The following is a 13,978-nucleotide window of genomic DNA, read 5'->3' as shown; positions in this document are numbered from 1 at the left end:
TGTCCTCCGTCAATCCTACCTGGCAAGGATCCCACACCGAGCAGCAATATTCCGGTAGAGGACGGACAAGTGTAATGTAGGCTGCCTCTTTAGTGGGTTTGTCGCATCTTCTAAGTGTTCTGCCAACAAAGCGCAGTTTTTGTTTCGCCTTCCCCACAATATTATCTATGTGGTCTTTCCAATTTAAGTTCCTCGTAATTGTAATTCCAAGGTATTTAGTCGAATTGACAGCCCTTAGATTTGTGCGATTTGTCGTATACCCAAAATTCATCGGAATTCTTTTAGTACCCATGTGGATGACCTCGCACTTTTCTTTGTTTAGTGCAGATTGCCACTTTTCGCACCATACAGAAATTCTCTCTAGATCATTTTGTAATTGAAATCGATCTTCTGATGATCTTACTAGACGGTAAATTACAGCGTCATCTGCAAACAATCTACACGGGCTGCTCAGATTATCACCTAGACCATTTATGAAAAACAGGAACAGCAGAGGGCCTATGACAGTACCTTTCGGAACGCCAGATATCACTTCTGTTCTACTCGAACAGTAGGTGCAAGCGGTGGTGGATTTGGCTGGTCGTAAGCGTCATCCAATAAGCTTAGACATTTTTAAACATGAAACAATAAAAAATTATTCGATTTGTGATTGTATCACAAAGTTACTCTCTACTGAAATTGTCAACTTGCGAGCCTAGTCCTCGTCCTTCGCGGGGACTTTTAATTTTCTGCTTTACTACGAGGAAATGTACGGCTGAGGCTAACGAAACAAAATTCTGGGTAAGACCTGTGGTGGGGCAACTGTTAGTGCAATTACGTGCAATCACGGGAGATCGTTATCGAAAGCAATAGATGTCCCTGAGCCCAGCACTGGAAGGCAAACGGCCTCAGTACAGCAACATGCATCAAAAGGTGATGTTTCAGCATGACAGTGCTCCACCCCATGTCGCAACACCCGCCAGAACCCGCTTGGAAGCGTTGAAATGGGAAGTCCTACACCAGCCGCCCTATTCTCCGGACACTGCTCCTTCTCTGCCATCTTTTTCGATCAGTGGCTCACGGCCTGGCTGACCAGCACTTCCGGCCATACTAATAACCGCAGAATTGGATCGGTTCACAGCCAGCAGATCATGTGAGCATGGACGAAAATCAGAGGGGGCGAAGTCCGGGCTGTATCGTGGATGATCAAACACTTCCCATCGAAAACGCTGCAGGAGCAGCCTCATTCCCCCTGAAGTGCGTGGCCGAGAATTGTCACGAATAAGGAAATGCATGACAGGTACGTTCTGTGGGCCGCAAGAAATTAGACGAAATTTCTCAGAAGCACTCATACTTTGCCAGAGAGACTATTTTCTGGGTATCTTTACGTGCTCACCGTGCGCTCAGAGCTGAAAAGAGCGATGTGACGCAATGGACTGGCATACTAGAGACCCTGTTGAACAAATCAACGCAAAGCTTCATCCGACTGTGCTTTCCATATTATGATCCATCAGATATTAGTTTCCGAATACACCTCGTGCTTTAGTAAACAATCTTGATTGTTTGGTAAAAACTAAACTCCATCCGAACAGCCAAGTGAAGGGCCAACGGTACCAACCGGCCGCCGTGTCTTCCTCGGTTACAGGCGTTACTGGATGCGGATATAGAGGGGCATGTGGTCAGCACACCGCTCTCCCGGTCGTACGTCAGTTTACGAGACCGCAGCCGCTACATCTCAATCAAGTAGCGCCTCAAGTTTTCCTCACGAGGTCTGAGTGCTCCCCGCTTGCCATCAGCGCTCGGCAGACCAGACGGTCACCCAGCCCGACAGCGCTTAGCTTCGGTGATCTGCTCTGACGGGAACCGGTATTATTACTGCAGCAAGGCCGTTAGCCTTGGTTGTTTTATGCTGTCTTCTAAATGATATATCCACACAAATGTAACTGTATCATACACTACTGGCCATTAAAATTGCTACACTAACAAGAAATGCAGATGATAAACGGGTAATCATTGGACAAATATATTATACTAGCACTGACATTTGATTACATTTTTAAGCAATTGGGGTGCATAGATCCTGAGAAATCAGTACCCAGAACAACCACCTCTGGCCGTAATAACGGCCTTGATACGTCTGGGCATTGAGTCAAACAGAGCTTGGATGGCGTGTACAGGTACAGCTGCCATGCAGCTTCAACACGATACCACAGTCCATCAAGAGTAGTGACTGGCGTATTGTGACGAGCCAGTTGCTCGGCTACCACTGACCAGAGGTTTTCAGTTGGTGAGAGATCTGGAGAATGTGATGGCCAGGGCATCAGTCGAACATTTTCTGTATCCAGAAAGGCCCGTATAGGACCTGCAATATGCGGTCGTGCATTATCCTGCTGAAGTGAAGGGTTTCTCAAGAATCGAATGAAGGGTAGAGCCACGGGTCGTAACACATCTGAAATGTAACAACCACTGTTGAAAGTGCCGTCAATGCGAACAAGAGGTGACCGAGACGTCTAACCAATGGCACCCCATACCATCACGCCGGGTGACACGCCAGTATGGTGATAACGAATACACGTTTCCAATGTGCGTTCGCCGCGATGACCCCAAACACGGATGCGACCGTCATGATGCTGTTAACAGAACTTGGATTCATCCGAAAAAATGACGTTTTTTCATTCGTGCACCCAGGTTCGTCGTTGAGTACACCATCGCAGGCGCTCCTGTCTGTGATGCAGCGTCAAGGGTAACCGCAGCCACGGTCTCCGAGCTGATAGTCCATGCTGCTGCAAACGTCGTCGAACTGTTCGTGCAGATGGTTGTTGTCTTGCAAACGTTCCCAGCTGTTGACTCAGGGATCGAGACGTGGCTGCACGATCCGTTACAGCCATACGGATAAGTTGCCTGTCATCTCGACTGCTAGTGATACGAGGCCGTTGGGATCCAGCACGGCGTTCCGTATTACCCTCCTGAACCCACCGATTCCATGTTCTGCCAATAGTCATTGGATCTCGCCCAACGCGAGCAGCAATTTCACGATACGATAAACCACAATCGCGATAGGCTACGATCCGACCTTTATCAAAGTCGGAAACGTGATGGTACGCATTTCTTCTCCTTACACGAGGCATCACAACAACGTTTCACCAGGCAACGCCGGTCAACTGCTGTTTGTGTATGAGAAATCGGTTGGAATCTTTCCTCATGTCGCCACCGGCGCCAACCTTGTGTGAATGCTCTGAAAAGCTAATCATTTGCATATCACAGCATCTTCTTCCTGTCGGTTTATTTTCGCGTCTGTAGCATGTCATCTTTGCGGTGTAGCAATTTTAACGGGCAGTAGTGTATAATTTTAAGTTATTCTTTAAATTTCACAAATGGTTGTGAGTGTGAGTTAATGGGTTGTTTCAAATTAGTGAGATTCGTAATTCTTGTTAGTGGCGTATCTACGCATATGTAATCTTCCGTTCTTCCATATCTTTAATAGTAGATGCCGAAAGTTAGTCATATAATAAGAGAAAACTCTGTACTGTGTACGGAACAATAGTCTAAAAATCGTGTATCGCATGCTTCAATACTTAATCTAAAGCTGTTACGTGACACCACCAAGAGGGAGTGAAGTGTAATTGGCGCCCCGGATCCGGCGTGACAGGTGAGAGACTTGCGGCCGTGCTGGCAGAGTGCAGGGGAAGGGGGGGAGGCAGCGTCCGCTGGGTACGGATCCGCGCCTCGCAGCTGCGGAGAACTCGGCGGCCGGCTGCTGCTGGCGGTGGCGCACCGTTAGCTGCTCGCCACACGGCGGTGTTTTTTGGCGCGCCACCTGTTCTGCCGCGCGGCTCTGAAGACTCGCCTGGCAGCGCGCGGCGCGCCTCCACCTGCCGCTTCCTGTCTCTCACACTGCCAGGCACGCACGTCGCTGATCCAGCGGTCTGGAGGCAGAGGCAGAAAGCAATGATTAGTCAGTACTATAGCGGAAATTAGTGCAGATGAGGAGCTGCAAAGATAAGGACCTCTTACTCTAATGGAGACAATCTTCCATCCAGTGCACTTGTTTGTGCAGTTCGTATAATCTGAGATAACTCTGGACCATATTTATTTCTTTCATTAACAGTACAGAGTATCCCACCGCCATGAAATGTAAGGTGGGTCGGATGCTTCTGAATCTAATAGCAAAGACTTCTCATTGTCACAATCTTATTGGTATACAGTTGTTAATGCTCTTTTTAATAATATAAAGAACACAATATATAAAGATTTCTCTGAGGTTACAACGAATTAATGCTTAACAATTGTTAATGTGGTTACATATAATTTAACTTACATAATGCAAATGTCAAAGAAAAATAAAAAAAAGTAACACACTCAGCACAGTGAAAATAATTTGTAGTATGTAGAGTGAAGTGGCAACGGCCGTGCCGCAGTGGATACACCGGTTCCCGTGAGATCACCGAAGTTAAGCGCTGTCGGGCGTGGTCGGCACTTGGATGGGTGACCATCCAGCCGCCATGCGCTGTTGCCATTTTTCGGGGTGCACTCAGCCTCGTGATGCCAATTGAGGAGCTACTCGACCGAATAGTAGCGGCTCCGGTCAAAGAAAATCATCACGACGACCGGGAGAGCGGTGTGCTGACCACACGCCCCTCCTATCCGCATCCTTATCTAAGGATGATACGGCGGTCGGATGATCCCGGTGGGCCACTTGTGGCCTGAAGACGGAGTAGAGTGAAGTGATATGTTGTACTTGGATGTGTAATACACTCCGCCGGACGGATTGGCCGAGCGGTTCTAGGCGCTACAGTCTGGAACCGCGTGACCGCTACGGTCGCAGGTTCGAATCCTGCCTCGGGCATGGATGTGTGTGATGTCCTTAGGTTAGTTAGGTTTAAGTAGTTCTAAGTTCTAGGGGACTGATGACTTCAGCAGTTAAGTCCCATAGTGCTCAGAGCCATTTTGTTATACACTCTAAGTAGCATGTTGATTAATAATGGCCTATTTCTACCTATTTCAGATTAGGTCTCGGTACAACCTCGAGCTATTTTCACCTGAAATGGTTTGCGCTAATGTATGTTTGCACAGATTATATAGATTAAATGTTGATTGTGCACTTCACACATGGAATACATGAATTTTAGCTTTACATGAGAAATACATTTATGTTTCTAACTTGTTAATAGAAACAGAATATAGTTCATTCCTACTTGAATGCTTTATTCCTTAAATAACTTAATACATATCTGATATATGAAATTCATTGATTGTAGCTTTGAATAGAGAAGATAATATACTTCCGTTTGCACACAATAAGACGAGCAATACATTACTGTTTTTGTGCAGAATACTTTAAAACAGTATGCAGGATGTCACTGGGGAGTAGGAGTCTCGGAATAAAAGTTCTTCCAGCCTTCTCCTCCCAATTACAGTCTTAGTATGTGGTGCTGGTGTTTATTTGTTTTATGATTGTTGTGTTGTTTGTGACTGTTGTGGCATGCAGTGTCACGTACGGTTGGTTTTGGTCCCTTACATGTTGATCCATTCTGAGTCATGTTCACTTAGTGTTCTTTCCTCGGTTTCGGAATCTGTGGTCGTGTTTGTGTTTTCCCATGTGATTTGTTGTGTTGTTTGTGTTTGCCTACGTCTGCTTCCATATGGGTTTTCGCCGTGCAGAGTGTTCGATACAATAGCGGCTAAGGTATTTATTGTGTTCCAGTCTTCGGGATTACGAATTATTCTGGCGATGTCATTGTCGTTCTGTATAGTTCTCACTTGTACTAGCGTGTTCCACAGCAGTGACTGAACCATAACTGAATCCAAAAACTGTGGGATCTGCGCACAAAAAAAGTTTACTCTGAACTGGTAAGAGTTAATCTGTACTGTGTGCTAACTGCGCTGCTGCATTTGCCACCAGGCTGCTGTACAAGTAACTTGCCCCGGAACGCTAAGCAATCACGTAATAAAAAATGATTCTCATTGCATTGTGAAATGTACGAGATATTTCTGCTTGCCTGGACAGTTGAACACGGGATGCAGTCATTCCGTGGCTTACTGCAGACCGTGAGCCCACACACTGATAAGCCGCAACATAACGACCGCTGCCGACATCGACTGTGTCGCTGCCAGCACGTGGGGCGGTAACAGAAGTGTGCAAGCGGAGCAAACACGGACGGGGGATCACCCTGGCGAAAATGTGTGCTGCAGATGGGGATATCCATTGAGATAACCGACTTTGACAAAGGGCACATTATTATTATTATTATTATTATTATTATTACGCAGAGCCTGTGAACCAGTATCTCGAAAACGCCGCCGATCACTGTGGCTTCAGTCTGGAACCGCGCGACCGCTACGATCGCAGATTCGAATCCTGCCTCGGGCATGGATGTGTGTGATGTCCTTAGGTTTGTTAGGTTTAAGTTGTTCTAAGTTCTAGGGCACTAATGACCTCAGGTGTTAAGTCCCATAGTGCTCAGAACCATTTGAACCATTTAGAAAACGCCGAAGGTGGTCGAATGTTCACGTGCTACTGTCGTGACCATCTAAGGAAAGAGATAAACGGACAGTGAAACTACCACTAGGCGCTAAATGCTTGGGCTTACACGACTCTTAACATAACGTCGAGTTCGGAGGCTTGTCTGCTGTCTAAAGCAGAATAGATGGTGATCTGTGGAATCTCTGCCGAAAGAGCACAACGCTGGTGCACGCAAAATATTTCGGAGCACACCGTCCATCGTACCTTGCTGAACACGGAGGCCCGCAGCAGAGCACTTCTACGTCTTCACATGTTGACCCAGCGTCATCTCAGTTACCATTGCAGTGGGAACGGGAGCATCGGGATTCGACTGCCGATCAACGGAAACGTTTCGGCTTAATCACATTTTTGCTACACTAGATTGATGGTCGCCTCCACAAACATCATCATCGAGGTGAACGGCGGCTCGATACGTATAGCACGGCACGGACGCAAGCTGGTGGGAGCAGTATTATGCTATGGGAGACTTTCTCCTGCGCTTGCATGGGACCTGTCGTAGTAATCGAAGACACGCTGACAGCTGCGAACCACCTGCATCCCTTCATGCTTGATGTCTTCCCCGACGGAGATGTCATTTTTCAGCTGGATGATTGTCCAAGGCTCGGAAACAGAACCGTGCTACAGCGGTTTGAGAAGCGGTATAGTGAACTCACGTTGATGTCTCGGCGACCGAATTCGCCTGATGTAAATCCTGTGCAACCCATCTGGGTCACCATTTGGCCCATCACCACGTACGCAAATCAGCGGCTCGTTATTTATGCGAACTATACGACCAGTGCGTAGACGTCTAATGCCACAGACCTACACAAAGTACCAAGAAACTATTGGATCACTGATACACAGAATGAGTGATGTGGCTCTGAGCACAATGGGACTTAACAACTGTGGTCATCAGTCCCCTAGAACTTAGAACTACTTAAATCTAACTAACCTAAGGACATCACACACATCCATACCCGAGGCAGGATTCGAAGCTGCGACCGTAGCGGTCGCGCGGCTCCAGACTGAAGCGCCTAGAACCGCTCGGCCTCCCCGGCCGGCATGAGTGATGTATCTCGTTCCAAAGGCGGATATACAAGATGCTAAACAGGTGTTCATAATGTTTTGGCTCATCATTTTACAGGATACACGAACAGTGCTATAATAGAAACTAACTGACTGTTACTGAATGAATGAGATAGAGATTTAGTATGTAGCATGAGCAAGGATGACAACGGCATTTATGGATACTGCGATTCCCACGAGCACGCGACACAGAGCCGTCCATGAAGAAACTAAGTCCGTTTTCAGTCTCAGTGGCAAGTAATGGCAACATATATACTTTACCTAGCCGCGACGTGGGATAACAAACTCGTACTACGTGAAAGAAGGCGATTACATTTGCAAACTGTTGCTTAACTCGGTAGCATGTAGCGATGTCACCAACAGATTTGTAGCGGCGTGATGTGAAACGGCAACCTGCGACAGCATGACCGGGCCGAACCAAGGCCAGAACAAATGGCGTGTAACTCACGAGCAACTAGGGCAACTGGAAACCGGGTCCACGCCACGCCGAGTCCAGAACGATTTCTCGTGGCACTTTTATGACTGGATGCCGCAAACCAAAGAACATGACGCGAGACGTGGCATGCATCTGGCATAGCCAAGGAGCTGGGCTAAGCAGTGCTCCATCGTTAGCGACAAGTAAATATGCGTCCTTCTTTGCGTAAGACAGGGTAGTATTATGTTAAATTACCTGTAAAAAAAAAGACATGAAACGCGTTTGAACCTACGCTGCCGGCAAAAAAGATGCAACTTCCTCAACAACATAGTCGTTTTATTGACAAGTGAGGTGACGCGTCATTGTAGGAGTACATGATACGAAATTCAGACCAAATGAGGTACAGGTGTCACGGTAGAGGTCGCATCAACACGCTGTGTACCGTGCTCTGGCGGCAACGCAGGAATGCATTCTCGAGTACAAATGATCGTAAAGGTGCAGACTGTCATTCGGCGATAGATTGTCCCAAACATCTTGTGTCTTTTGTTCCTGGAGAACGAGTAAGTTGGCGAGAGATTTGGTGATGTTTGCTCGCCAGGGCAGTTGTCGTCCACCCCCTACAGCACGTCGCGTGGCAGCAGCCGTATGTGGACGGCCACTATCCTGCTGAAGAAGCACGTCACCCTCCTGTCGAAGACGTAGCAGCAGCATCCGTATAACAGCCTGTGCAACGTAGCGGACACTGATTACTTTACTATGCAGAAACACCAAGTGTGGCTGCGAGTCGTAACTTATCTTCCCGCGGCACCTTGTAGCCTCGGATAGGACGTGTGAGTCGTGGGCGAATGCGTTCTGCAATAGGCAGCTCATCAGCTCTCCGCCATATGCGTGTACGTCCATCGCTCACGTACAGTCAGAACTACTCCCACCACTAAAGGCCACAGAGCGCCATTCCATCCTCCAGCCGAGTCCTTCAAAACACCAGTGTGGCCACGCTTCTACAACTGCGCCTTACATGACTACTCTGCAATTGACACGTAAGTGCCTGGCAGGATATTCTTCGAACCACCTTCGGATTACTTCTCTACCTTTCGCCTCTCTAACAGCGCGCGGGGAAAATGACCACTTAAATCTTTCTCTTAAAGCTCCGGATTCTCTTATTTTATTATGGTGATCATATCTGCCTATGTAGGTTAACGGCAATAAAATATTTTCGCATAGCTCGGAATCGAAATTTCGCGAAAAGATCTCGCCACACCGAGAAACGCTTTTGTTTTAATGATTGCCATCCCATCCCGCATCCGGCCAAAGTGGCCGAGCGGTTCTAGGCGCTTCAGTCTGGAACCGCGCGACCGCTACGATCGCAGGTTCGAATCCTGCCTCGGGCATGGGTGTATGCGATGTCCTTAGGTTAGTTAGGTTTCAGTAGTTCTGAGTTGTAGGGGACTGATGACCTCAGATGTTAAGTCCCATAGTGCTCAGAGCCATTTGAACCATTTGAACCCATCGCGCTTATCATATCCCCACAGTCTGTCCCCTATTTCGCCCTTATTTGAACTTTTTACTCGGCGGTGTCGTTGTATCAGTGTCAGACTGCCCAGAGACACACGTGATCTTAATCCTGCTGCTACCAGATGTTTCCCATTGGCCCCTGATTAAGCACCAGGAGAAACATGTGCCCGGATTTCCTCAATGGTCGGTGTTCGCTCGGCACCCTGCACTACGCGTACGGCCGGCCGAAGTGGCCGTGCGGTTAAAGGCGCTGCAGTCTGGAACCGCAAGACCGCTACGGTCGCAGGTTCGAATCCTGCCTCGGGCGTGGATGTTTGTGATGTCCTTAGGTTAGTTAGGTTTAACTAGTTCTAAGTTCTAGGGGACTAATGACCTCAGCAGTTGAGTCCCATAGTGCTCAGAGCCAATTTTGAACTACGCGTACGTCGAGAACTTGGTCTACAGATATTGGAATGTTCCTGGGACCCCTGTAGAAAGCAGTCACATACCACCGATACATTGTGGCCAACATGTGTATCAATCCGTAGACCAACACTGAGACCCCAATCAAGTGGCTGAAGCTGTTCAACAGGAGGGGCGTGGTTGCACTCTGCCGTGAACGGTGGAAATACCGTTCGCCTGTAAACTCAGCACAGTCACTGCCTGCAGAGTCAGACCAGAGGGTGCACAGACAGGCTGCCGGAGCCCAGTCTGGCAGCCGATGACCGTGACAGATGCACCACCAACACTTCAGTCCCTCGGTACGCACACATTACATCCTGGTGCCACTGAACACGGTCCGTGAGGGTGTTGCAGTTTTTTCTTTTTTTGCCAGCAGTGTACTTTTACACTACTGGAGATTAAAATTGCCACACCACGAAGATGACGTGCTACAGACGCGAAATTTAACCGACAGGAAGAAGATGCTGTGATATGCAAATGATTAGCTTTTCAGAGCATTCACACAAGGTTGGCGCCGGTGGCGACACCTACAACGTGCTGACATGAGGAAAGTATCCAACCGACTTCTCATACACACACAGCAGTTGACCGGCGTTGCATGGTGAAACGTTGTTGTGATGCCTCGTGTAAAAAATGGTTCAAATGGATCTGAGCACTATGGGACTTAACTTCTAATGTCATCAGTCCGCTAGAGCTTAGAACTACTTAAACCTAACTAACCTAAGGACATCACACACATCGACGCCCGAGGCAGGATTCGAGCCTGCGACAGTAGCAGTCGCGCGGTTCCGGAATGAAGCGCCTAGAACCGCTCGGCCACCACAATGCCTCGTGTAAGGAGGAGAAATGCGTACCATCACGTTTCAGGCTTTGATAATGGTCCGATTGTAACCCATCGCGATTGCGGTTTATAGTATCGCGACATTGGGTGCTCACGTTGGTCGAGATCCAATGACTGTTAGCAGAATATGGAACCGGTGGGTTCAGGAGGGTAATACGGAACGCCGTGCTGGATCCCAACGGCCTCGTATCACTAGCAGTCGAGATGGCAGGCATCTTATCGGCACGGCTGTAACGGATCGTGCAGCCACGTCTCAATCCCTGAGTCAACAGCTGGGAACGTTTCCAAGACAACAACCTTCTGCACGAACAGTTCGACGACGTTTGCAGCAGCACGGACTATCAGCTCGGAGACCGTGGCTGCGGTTACCCTTGACGCTGCATCACAGACAGGAACGCCTGCGATGGTGTACTTAACGATGAACCTGGGTGCACGAATGGCAAAACGTCATTTTTTCGGTTGAAACCAGGTTCTGTTTACAGCATCATGATGGTCGCATCCGTGTTTGGCGACATTGCGGTGAACGCACATTGGAAGCGTGTATTCGTCATCTCCATACTGGCGTATCACCCTGCGTGATGGTATGGGGTGCCATTGGTTACACGTCTCGGTCACCTCTTGTTCGCATTGACGGCACTTTGAACAGTGGACGTTACATTTCAGATGTGTTACGACCCATGGCTCTACCCTTCATTCGATCCCTGCGAGATCCTACATTTGAGCAGGTTAATGCACGACCGCATGTTGCAGGTCCTCTACGGGCCTTTCTGGATACAGAAAATGTTCGACTGATGCCCTGGCCAGCACATTCTCCAGGTCTCTCACCAACTGAAAACGTCTGGTTAATGGTAGCCGAGCAACTGGCTCGTCACAATACGCCAGTCACTACTCTTGATGAACTGTGGTATCGTATTGAAGCTGCATGGGCAGCTGTATCTGTACACGCCATCCAAGCTCTGTTTGACTCAATGCCCAGGCGTATAAAGGCCGTTATTACGGTCAGAGGTGGTTGTTCTGGGTACTGATTTCTCTGGATCTATGCACCCAAATTGCGTGAAAATGCAATCACATGTCGGTTCTAGTGTAATATATTTGTCCAATGAATACCCGTTTATCATCTGCATTTCTTCTTGGTGTAGCAATTTTAATGGCACATCTACACAGAAAGAAGTATTAGGTTTTAAAGAGGCAAAAGAAGCAGCTGGCCCCGCCGGGAAGACGGCGCCGATGCACGGATGTCGGGAGGTTGCCTACGTTGCAGGAGACATCCCACACTTGCCCGGCCGGCTCCCGTGCCGCCGCTGTGGGGAGCTACGGTCCGCAGTTCCACTGAAGATAGCTTTCCAGACGATATTCTACAGCGTTCTGCACTTTCAGAAAACGACAACGCGAGTCCCAACCCTATAGCGCCTTTATAAACACCAGAAAATATTCATTTTGTAATGCGTCTATTATAATCATCAAACGTAACGAGCGATATGAATTAACTCTTTTCCTCCGCTTTGAGGATGGAATACTTTTTGCTAGCTTAAGTATGCGTAAGTCTTTGCTACACGATATATTTAATTACCGTGTCGAACTTAGACTATTCTGCTGTTTGCAGAACGCCTTCCGCACACACTATTCTTTGAAGGGTCGAACCGCCACCTGTGTGACGTGTCTCCTAAACTATGAGTCATACAATCATATAATTATGCAGGTGCGTTTAGTGGTATAAGTGGATAATATTTGCAAAATGTGTGGCGGATATAGTTCGTAGTAAAGAATTAATAAATTGAAACTTCATGCCTGATGTTGATGTTTTACAACATGGATAGGGAAAAGGTAATAAACAATTTTTTTTTCATTTCATTATTTTGTGGGAGCTGTCAGCGGGGAAGAGTTTCAGAAAGGTTTGAAAATATGTGTAAAGTTTGTTACGAGTGCTAAGCACTGTCGTTCTCAAATACTGGATGAATAATGTCTGAGTAATTTGCGCATCACGAATTACGCTGCTTCAATGCATGTACAGAGCTCCTATCTTCAATATTTAACTTACAGTGTCAAATGTTTATCCTAAGATTATATTTCTCAATGATTAGATCATGACAACATTTTAAATTTCTAAATTTGGTCAACAATTATATGGAACCCTGAAAATCAGATTTTTATTGCCCTTGGAAACAGCTAGATTGGAAACGTGCAACTATGACAGGGTGATCGGGTGACCGCAGCTGTTTAGTAATACACTCGTGCATGTTCATTGCCGTAAGACCTTTCTTGTTGATACACATCGCCATGGCAACCTTGATTAATCCACGTAACATTTGATTGCTTGCTTCACACCTGTAAAGTGTCACCGGAGAGAAGGCCAGTATTCAGGGATATGGGAGGAACGGTCGTCTGAAGCGGAAAACTTCGTCACATGCCGTATTAAAAACAGTTTCCGAGCTAAAACACATTTAATGTACAATGTTATTCATTTTCTGTATTATTCGATACATTGTCAAGTTTACACAGACACAAGTGTCAGAATGCATTAAGGGACTTAACATTTGAGGTCATAAATCCCCTAGACGTAGAATTACTTAAACCTAACTAACCCGAGGACAGCACACACATCCATGCCCCAGGCAGCATTCGAACCTGCGACCGTAGCAGCAGCGCGGTTCCGGACTGAAGCGCCTAGAATTGCTCGGCCACAGCGGCCGGCACGAAAGTGTATAACAGCAACATCACAACAAGCGTATTACTATCAATTGAAGAACATTTATTTTCAGCACATTGATCTTTAAGCACTATCGTACAGGTGACATTAAAGTAGGGTGTCCATTTCATTTTCATTGAAGAAGGGGACATTGAAAACAAATTAGAAAAAAAATCCTGTGACAATGAAGAAAAAAACGGGACATAAATATTGTATTGACTAAATTTAATACACATACAAGTTTACCTTTACAACGTGCACTCAGATGACCCCAAATCACGTTTTACAATTATTCTGCCCCACTATCACCGTACTTTTCACCTTTATGTACTTTATCAAGAAGTGCGGTGGTGGTGGTGGTGGTTAGTGTTTAACGTCCCGTCGACAACGAGGTCATTAGAGACGGAGCGCAAGCTCGGGTTGGAGAAGGATTGGGAAGGAAATCGGCCGTGCCCTTTCAAAGGAACCATCCCGGCATTTGCCTGAAACGATTTAGGGAAATCACGGAAAACCTAA

At 47.2% G+C, this 13,978-nt stretch overlaps 1 pseudogene; it reads left to right on the top strand.

Moving 5' to 3' along the window:
- The first annotated feature begins 4,378 nt into the window (after positions 1-4,378).
- Positions 4,379-4,495, top strand: LOC124552246 (annotated as a pseudogene).
- Positions 4,496-13,978: the final 9,483 nt, after the last annotated feature.

Source organism: Schistocerca americana, chromosome 1 (genome assembly GCF_021461395.2).
Source record: "Schistocerca americana isolate TAMUIC-IGC-003095 chromosome 1, iqSchAmer2.1, whole genome shotgun sequence".
Lineage (NCBI taxonomy): Eukaryota > Metazoa > Arthropoda > Insecta > Orthoptera > Acrididae > Schistocerca > Schistocerca americana.
This window is presented reverse-complemented; position numbering and strand designations above follow the sequence as displayed.